The 7,500-nt window shown below is 51.0% G+C and overlaps 1 protein-coding gene and 1 long non-coding RNA gene across 6 annotated transcripts in view; one reads left to right on the forward strand and one right to left on the reverse strand.

Moving 5' to 3' along the window:
• The window catches only part of LOC120581395 (uncharacterized), a 16,782-nt gene extending 14,422 nt beyond the window's left edge, over positions 1-2,360 (reverse strand). The window contains exon 1 of the long non-coding RNA XR_005647259.1: positions 1,972-2,360. This is a non-coding gene — a long non-coding RNA (uncharacterized LOC120581395). The remainder of the gene's footprint in view (positions 1-1,971) is intronic.
• PURA (purine rich element binding protein A) overlaps positions 686-7,500 on the forward strand; it is a 9,866-nt gene continuing 3,051 nt past the window's right edge. Inside the window, exons 1-2 of one of the 5 annotated variants that reach the window (XM_039836282.1) lie at positions 686-805; positions 7,376-7,500. The exon at positions 7,376-7,500 is cut by the window's right edge and continues 3,051 nt beyond it. The gene's annotated coding sequence lies outside the window, so the exon portion shown is untranslated. Of the gene's footprint in view, positions 806-1,310; positions 1,720-4,377; positions 6,476-6,690; positions 6,845-7,375 lie in introns of those variants that run through there. The other 4 variants (XM_039836280.1, XM_039836283.1, XM_039836279.1 and 1 more) reach the window with 4 other exon arrangements.

Below are 7,500 nucleotides of genomic sequence, written 5' to 3' on the forward strand. Positions count from 1 at the left end.
TGGAAGTAAACAATTGAGGAATTTCTGGTTTAGTGGATAAAATAGGTGATAATTGACCTAAGGTGTATCCATCAGCGACAGACTCCTTGCAATTCTAAACTGACATATTTTTGTAACTCAATTTTCTCATCTACAAGAATTTCGCTTTACTCCCACCTGCCTTGCGGGTTTAAGTAGATAAGCCTCTTGGAAAAGGTCCTATAAGTGAGTTTAAAAGTCTACTATTGCCTAATGTGTGCATCTTACCATGCGTTGCAAAATAAAATATACCCAGTTAAATAAGTTGGGAGTGACTTTTCCTCAATCACAGATTGACTTCTCTGAGATCTATTTAAATAGTAGTATAGCGAAGGCAGTTTTCTATTTATCTTGAAGCCCTGCAATTTTTAACTGATCTACCTTCTATGTACACAGTGTTGCAGGAAAGACATGTGACCGCATACAAGGGGAAAAGTTACCGCGCACCAAAACTCTTGTCAAACTTGGTAAGATTTCAAGACAACTCTTAAATGGCATTTTATAGTTCTGCATTTCACCTTTGCAATTTATGAAAATTAACTCGTCTTTTACTTTTTCCCTCCCCGTCGGCCCAAGGGCGCATAAATAATATTTATCACGGTTTTGTCCTTAGTCACAGTCCCTCAAAGGGGCCCAGTTTCACCTACACTGCGTGGGAGGCTGGGCAGCAACCCCACGCTTCCTGTCAAGGATTCCTGGGGCTAGAGCCTGAACTTGGTCTAGCCACTTTCTTCTTTATGCTAATTATGCCCTTCTAGCCCCTCTCGGCAGACGTCTGAAGGCCAAGGTGAGACCCTCCTGGGAGATGAAAAGCCTACAGCCTCCAGAGAGATGTGGGCGGAACAAGCGCGGGAGGGAGGAGCGGGGAGTAGGGTGACGCGGTGGTAGCGGCACCTACAACGACGCTGAGGGCCCTAAGTTGGAGCTGACGCAGGCCCTACACGGTCCTATCTCCGCCTCAGCCTGGCTTCGGCCTTCAAAGCCCAAGGAGGGATAAGTCCTCCAGGGGCCACTAAGAGCGGCAGGAGCAAGAAGAGCGGCCAAAGAAGCCGCAAGCAGCCCCCTCCTCAAACGCGCCTCAAGGCCTGGGCCGCTGGCTGTTGACGCGCCAACGGCGGAGGGGACGCGCGCACGCGCGAGATGGGGGCGGAGGGAGCGCGCGCGGCGGCCGCCGCCGCGGCAACTGAAACGGAGGGACGCGAGGGCGGAGGGCGCGAGCCACGGAGGGAGGGTGGGGGGGAAATGGTGGGTAGCGCGGAGCGCGCGCTGACGTCGCCCGGAGTCACGCACGGAGCGCCGGGTTACGCGCCGACGTCTGGCTGCCACGACTTGCCGTCTGCGGCGGCGACGGCGGCGGCGAGCGGATCCCGCTGGGGAAGGAGGAGGAGGAGGGAGAGCAAAGGGGGCTGTGAGTGAGCGGGAGAAGCAGAGTGAGCGGGGCTTGCCCGCGGAGGGAGAACGAGCGAGAGCCGAGCCAGCCATCCGAGCCGCCTCCTCCTCCTCCCCTCGGCGTCCCGCCCCCGCCTGCCAGCCCGCCCTCCTCCCTTCTCAGCCAGCAGAGCCCGAGTGAGGCGCAGCTCGGCTCGCGCCGCTGTCCAGGACAGGTGTGCGCGCGCGCGCCCTCCTCCCCTCCCCCCTTCCTCGCGCCTGCCTAGCGCGCGCCCTCCCTCACCTGCGGCAGGACAGCGCCCGCCCGCCCGGGTAAGCCCCTCGCGACCTTCCCTGCTGCTACTGCCACAGCTTGAGGTGCCGCCCACCCCGTCCCCTCTAATTGCCCTCTTACGCCCCAAGAATAATTACTGTACCGTTGTAGACATCCCCGCACCCTCCCTCCGGGTACTCTGGCAGTGCAGCAACGCCCCCCCACCTCGTAGCGCACGAATGAACGAACTCCTTCCCACCTCCAAAAAAGAACAAAATCACACGCCCCTTTAAAAAAAGAAACAATCCTACCTCCGCAGGCGCTGGAGATCACCAACGGTGCCGTTTGCCTAGCAGTCCCTAAGCCCCATTTCCACTGGCCACCCTCGCCCGGGGCCTGGGACAGTGCGCCAAATGTGGCCGACACTCCCTGCACGGCAACCCTGGCAGGAGGAGAGGAAGGAGGGTTCTAGGCTCCACTACCAACTCCTCCTCTCCTGTGTTCAACCCCTTCTCGCAATGCATATACTCGCCCAAGATGCTTTGTAAAAATAAAAAATAATAAATTGATGCTGAACATCGCAGATGAAGCCAGGCCCCAAGGATGGATGGCCCACAGTGCTAGGTCAGCTCAACAGCCTCCTCTGCCTTTGTCCAGGGGCAAAGGAACGGATATGAAGCTAGAGGGGCTTCCCTTTTGAGCGACAGCGGGCCCCAGAGGCTGCTGAGATGTCTCTAGAGGAAGGGACCCCTCTTCCCCAAATATATCTGCCTTGAGCATGAACTTGGATGGAAAAAGGCCCGAAAGTCCGACTGGGGCAACTTTCTTTGGTTCGTTGCTGTCTGCCCCTGAATAAATGCTACCTTCGTTTTCGCTGTCTCTGCGGGACCCTCTTGAGGGTTCTAATTCGTTTTTATCTGGATCTCTTATGTTTCTGTCGGGCCAGGCGCTTTTGGACAGCTTTTGCAGCGGCGTCTATGTTTATGTCATGTGTCCTTGGAAGGGAGGTCCCAGTGCTTTACAATAGGCTGAATTTGGTTTGACATCTTTTGGTAGACTGTCAGAGGAGAAAAATAATTTTTTGATGAGTTCAAGACCCCCACTGTTCCCCGCCCAAACTGACGTTTGCGAATGCGGCTTTGAAAATTGGAGTGTTGACTAGAGTGGAGAGAGTTGCTGATTTCATTCCTTTGGGTACTAGTAAAACCATTTATCAGCAGGAAGAGAGAGCTATTGATGTTTGATTCGGTTCTGTTTGGCAATTTGGGGTACATAAAATGTCGGGTTTTCTGAATCTTTTATCGAATTTAGAATGTGTGCTATGCTTATTTAACTCCTTTGCAAATGCTTAAAATTAAAATAATTTGTGAAATGCGAGGCTTCTATCACATGGATTGTTCTCTTCAGATTTTAAATGTTTAATTCATATCTTTATAAACATTCAAATAGCATTAAGGAGGTATAATTTGAAAGATAAGGTGAGCAGTAGAAAAGGGATATCCTTTTTTTAGAAAAATGGTTGGTGAAATACTATTACTATTAGCCTCTGTTGTTGTTAAATGTTAAGATCTTCTTGAGAGGGTTTCCCTTAATTTTCTTGGTAGATGACCATGAGAAGAAATGTGTACTAACTCCATTTTGAACATTTGCAGTTTAACATTACAGTTAGTTTTAATGATTTGGGTATTGAAGATAATTGTCTTGTTTAAGAAGAGCATTTAACCTAAGCAGCACTTGAAAACACAAGTTCTAATGTTCTTGCTTCTCTTTTACTTTGGAAATCTGCAATTTTGTGAAATATTAATCAGCATATTATTTCTGTTGGGAACTCCATAATCAAAAGGGTTTATTACTACCCAGAGGTAGATTCTCTCTCTCCAAGTTTATTTTGCAAATGTGTGTATTCATTTTTGCTTTTAAAAACCTAAGCTGAATTAGATAATTTCAGAATCACTTGTAGTTCAGGCTGAGGAAAATTGAGGCTTTTTTCCTTCTTGTTGTGCCTAATGTCTGTTTCACTTACGAACAATTTTTTTGTTGGTAAAAGTTTGTTAAAGACATAGAAATATTGGGATTCAAAATAAAGCAATCTCTGTTCTCTTCAAAATGTGTGTGTAGTGTTAATAAAAGAGCACAAGAAATCTAGAGACATTTATCATTTTTTTGAATGTAAGCAAACTTTGAGGAGAAAGGGAATATTTTATGATTTCATTAACGCGGATATTTTGCTGCATATTAATATATTTCGTTTTCCCCGTGTTTCTTACTTTGTATTGAAGTTACAAATTTAATTTTACAACTGTTGGTTTTTAAATAACATATTCAAACAGCAAGACACTAGAACTGGCTTTTCATTTACCAAGTTAGTATATTGTTTAGGTAGTTAACAAATGGTTAGAAGTTATTTTAAATTCACGACTCTTCTCATGGATTTTCAATGTTAGGACACAAATCAAATTTTCAAATTCTATTTAATGTTTTAAACTTTTTGTTTTAAGACCTTCTCTGAGTCCATATTCATTCTTCCCGGGCTGTCTTTCTAGGCTACTGTATTCTATAGCTTAAGGAAAGCTGCCCTCCCTCCAATCTGACTAAAAGCCCTACAGGCTTATCCTGAAATTAACTCCTGTTTGAGTAGTGAAAAATGAACTAAATATGAATTTATCATTGAATTACTTTGGAAAAGGCATTATTTGCCTCGTTTGCTTTTTAGATACATTTAAAAAGTAGGCGAGAGGCTGGTATATAATGCCAGAAAATTTATACGTATATAGTAAATAGCATAAAATAAATACGTACATATTTATATGAAGAGATCCAGGTCTCAGTCGTTTGCTGATTTGAGCTTAAAATTCTCAGTTTAAATGTGAAAAGGATATTTCACTTGTGTTTTGCCTAGAAACTTCATCAGTTGCTTCTGCACTGGGGAACTAAGAACTTGGTTCCTGGTGACACTTTTTCAGAAAATCAGCATTCTCAAACCAAAACCGCTTTAGAACCCCTGAACATAATCGTTAGGGGCTGAGGGCAAGAAATTTAGACTCCAAAGTTGGTCCAAGAAGGCGGGCAGTTTAGAGCCCTAGTTTTCTGTCCTGGGGGAAAAGCGATCATTAGCATGGAAGAATGACAGGGACCAGCAGGCGCCGTGCCCCCTCATCGCAATCCCATTGGCCTTGTTGCTGCTTTGAGCTCTCCTGAGGGGGCAATGGCTTGGGTTTAGTGCAAGATAAACCCTTGAGGAAGAGCAGCGGCTCTTCTAGATCCGACTTCACTAGATTTTAGCCTCAGCTTACAAGTGAGACTGCAATACCCTGCTCACTTCTGTGTGGAGACCCCGCCGCTCAGCCTTTGCTTCCTTGTTTGGGGCTGGGGTCTATCCAGGGTCCTGATCGCTATTGTGAGAGCCGGGGAGGAGCCTCCGCTTCTTAACACGGTTGTGTGTATGTTTGGTGGGAAGTGCGCCAACAGTTCCTATATCCCCTTACTGACAGACTTGGATACAGGGGAGGGAGTGCAGAAAAATCAGCACTAAAAGGGTACTACACGGTACTGGCGGATGCCCCCCAAACTAAGAGAGCCCAAAGCCTGGATTTCTACCTCTGAATGGGTCTTCCCTTCAGGGAATCATTTTGGGGACGACTGGACAGGTGGGTAGGTCTGGAGCTGGCTCACAGGACTACCCCAGTTTGCTATTTGGTCGCCAGCGTGTTTTGCCCTGTTTCTTCCTCTTTAACGGGAGTAGCAAATGTCAGCCCAGAACTGAAGTAGCTAATGCTGGGTAGAATGGGGCCCCTGCTAAGAGAAAAAGGAAGCTGTGAATACTCAGCAGGCAGGTTTGCCCAGGATATGAAGGGATATTTTAGGGAGCTTTGATAGCTCAGGAATTGACAAGGCGTATGCCCTGGACTGGTCTGGGTTTCTTGATCATTAGTCCTCTATTTACCCCTCTCTTTTTCAGGAAGCTTGGGCAACTGTACTCAGCTATCTCTGAGCTAAGAGTGAGGGAGGCAAGTCTCCTTACTTTGCCGGGCGGGGATGGGGGATGTTCAGTAAGATTGGAACCCACAGATGGGATAGGCATACTCTTCTCAGGATGGCGGCAGCAATCTAAGAAAGTCAGGAATTGGGCTGTGAGGTCTGTATCCTCTGAGCCTCCAGCAGAAGGTGATGGGGAGAGTGCAGGGGCATTGGCAGGGGGTCCCCTGAAGATAGGCCTAGCTTTTCCACATTTGCTAGGACTGCAGACTGCAGTGAGGGAGTATGAGCATTCGCTATATATTTGGAAGAAGAAAAATAGGCCCTAGATTATGCCTCAAATCTAGGAAGAGAGAAATCAATTATTTCTGAAGTGAGAGACACCCCCTTTAGCTGTCACTGTCCAAAGACTCATTGGTTAACTAATGATCGGTAACCTAACTTTCTGCCCAAAAAACAGCGATCATTTACTTCTTAAGAGGTGGGGGCTCTCCTTGACACTTAGGAGTTTCTGGGAGGAGGGGTAAAAGGGACGAGTGAACCTGCGTTAATGAATCCCGTAAGGAACTGCGTTTCCCAGGAAATTCCTGGCATTTTTAGCTCGTGAATATCCTAAAGGCTGCTTGGTTTTCTCCTCCATTCTGGGTCCTTCCAGAGAGGAAGAAGGGTGGGCTAGGGGCTGAAGGCTCAGCAGGGCCTGATTCCATCCGCAGAGCTGGCCAGCAACCCAAGCTGGGCTCAGCCCTGAGCTGGGTGCCCCCCTTCCCCAAATCTCAGAAGGAGGAGGGGGTGGCAGGCAGGCAGTCGTGGTCCCAAAAGAGGCTAATTGAAGGTTTTTGGGTGAGTGTGGGGTTTCTTTTTCATTGTTGCTTGGGGGGGAGGGCAGAGCCAACGGGAACAGGCACTGCGGGCACCCCGGCCCTGGTGCGGCTGCCGTCCTCTGCTCAGCTCCCCCCCGCCGGTGAGTGCGCCCGCCCGACTGTGCGGGGCTGCGGTTGGGGGGAGGGGGGAGCGGGATCATCTGAGGCCAGAGCCGCTGCGCGGGGAGGGGGAGCGGCGGGAGCAAGGGGAGGGACGGGCTAGGTGTCTGCTGCTCCGCGCCACTGCTGCCGGCGCCCCGACCTCATCCCTGGCAGCCCCTTCTGCAGCTAAGGGTTACTGCCGCACCACCTCGTCTTCTTCGCTCGCTTTGGCGGCTGGGGCTCTGCGGTAGGAGACAGTCCAGCCGGGCTGTGTGTGGGCCGGTCTGGGTTTGGGTCTGGCTGGGGCCCACAGAGGAGGGGGTGGCCGTGACTCAGTGTCCCTCTCTGCAGCTGGCTCAGCTGCGCTGCGCAGGCCCTTGCCACCACATCCTCTCTTTGGGGTCACTGGAAAGCAGAGCTCAGGCCCGCTCCCTGTGCTTAGTATGGCAGTCCTCTCTTCTCACCCCTAGTCCCCCAACTCCCCGGGCCGAAGCTGCCCGGGGTCTGGCCAACAGCGACAGCCACTGTGGTGGCGGCGGCAGCAGCTGCGACGCGGCGCGTCCTGCCACCCTCCCCCCGCCCCCCCAGCCAGGGGTGTGGGGTGAGGGCCGGCGGGTGGGCGCCGCCTGGCGGGCGGGCGGGCGGGGGCCTGGCAGCGGGGAGGGGGCGCAGGTCACGTGCCAGCAGGCGGGTGGGCGCGTACAGTAGGGCGCCCTGCTACTGTACTGGGGAGTCAGTGCCCTGTTACCGGGTCTCGTCTGTCTCGTCTCTCCCGCAGATCTCGCGAGAGTGGCTGACTGGCTGTGGGGGTTGCGGCGGCAGCAGGCGGAGCCGGGGAGGGAAAGCAGCGGCGGCTGAGGCGACTGAGGCGGCGGCGGGCGGAGCGGCAGGCGGCGGCGGCGC

This window comes from Pteropus medius, unplaced genomic scaffold, assembly GCF_902729225.1.
Source record: "Pteropus medius unplaced genomic scaffold, Ma_sr-lr_union100, whole genome shotgun sequence".
NCBI lineage: Eukaryota > Metazoa > Chordata > Mammalia > Chiroptera > Pteropodidae > Pteropus > Pteropus medius.